This window comes from Myotis brandtii, unplaced genomic scaffold (assembly GCF_000412655.1).
Source record: "Myotis brandtii unplaced genomic scaffold, ASM41265v1 scaffold274, whole genome shotgun sequence".
NCBI classification, from domain to species: domain Eukaryota; kingdom Metazoa; phylum Chordata; class Mammalia; order Chiroptera; family Vespertilionidae; genus Myotis; species Myotis brandtii.
In genome coordinates this window covers 2,194,939-2,196,244 of record NW_005360425.1, presented here as the reverse complement: position 1 = coordinate 2,196,244, position 1,306 = coordinate 2,194,939, and positions in this window count along the sequence as shown.

Here is a 1,306-nt window from a genome sequence, read left to right as displayed (position 1 = left end):
AGAGTCCTTGCGCCCTCAGTCTCAGGAGTTAGAGACTCGCCCCCCAGGCCAGACACCAGAACTGGAGGCTTCCCCCTCCCTCCCAGACCCCAGGCACCTCCAGACGGACGACATTTGAAAGTTAACTTCCCACAAAAGTCACTCTCCAGGATTAATATTTATTTCTTATGAAATTTAAATTTTTCAGTGTAATTAAATTTTTATTCGTCGTGAGTTATAGATAAAAATATTTATAACGTTCCCTTTTGTGCCACTGAGGATGAGCCTTGGATGAAACCAATTACCCGGCCTGCTCCCGGGGACTGCTCCCAGGTCAGGGGCAGGGAGAAGGTCAGAGGGGCTGGTGGGGGCACCATGAGCACCTGTCACCCAGGCAGCTCTGCCTCCCATATCCAAGCAGTGGGGGTGATAGGAAAAGGGGAGGACTCAGACCCACCCCACCCCCAACTTCCTGGCAGATAACTCAGTGGGAGTTGGGAATCAAGGCCAGAGAGGGAGGCCAGAGGAGGCTGGGAGGGGACAGGAAAATGAGACCAGAGAAGGAGCCAAAGAGAGAAGGGGGAGAGAGGGCCCACAGCCTCCCACCCCAGCACGGAACATGGTGGAACCGCCTGTCAGAGGCAGCGGATGTTGCCAAGGAGATTGCAGCTGTTGGCTCTGGGGCCTTTAATCACTTGTGCCCAGAATCATGGCGCGTGTCCTCTTGGGTGAGGAGCAGCCGGAAGGGCACATCCTCAGCAGAGAGGGGAGGCGTGGCGGGGTAGCCGCAGGTTCAGAAGCCAGGCAGGCCAGCGTTCAAACCCCGGCTCTGACTGACCTGGGGCTGTCCCGGAACCACGCTGCACATCAGTTTCCTCATCTGTAAAATGGGGGCCTGAAGGTCACATCAGATGCTGTGCAAAGGGCCTGGCGCCCAGCTGGGGCTCCATTCATGTGAGAGGATCCTGACCGGAAGCTCAGCTTGGCTGAAAATCCATGTTCTCATTAAACCTGAACCCTACACCCTCGAAAAGAGGGCTCTCTGGACCCCTCTGACTTCATGGGTGTTGCTGTGAAACACAATCACCCCAGGCACTGGGAGAGCAGAACCCACCCTCAATACCACCACCCAGGCTATCAGCACAGCCTCAAATCCGCCCACAAACTTGCTGCCCCACCAGGGGGCGGCCTGGGTCCCACATGGCCCTTGGCGCAGTAATGTTACAAGCGGCAAGCCAGACAGCAGACAGACAAACAGCGACCTGGTGAGACACCACACCCACAGGCTGCACAACAATGAAAGTCAATCAGGCTCCTGCCACGCCCT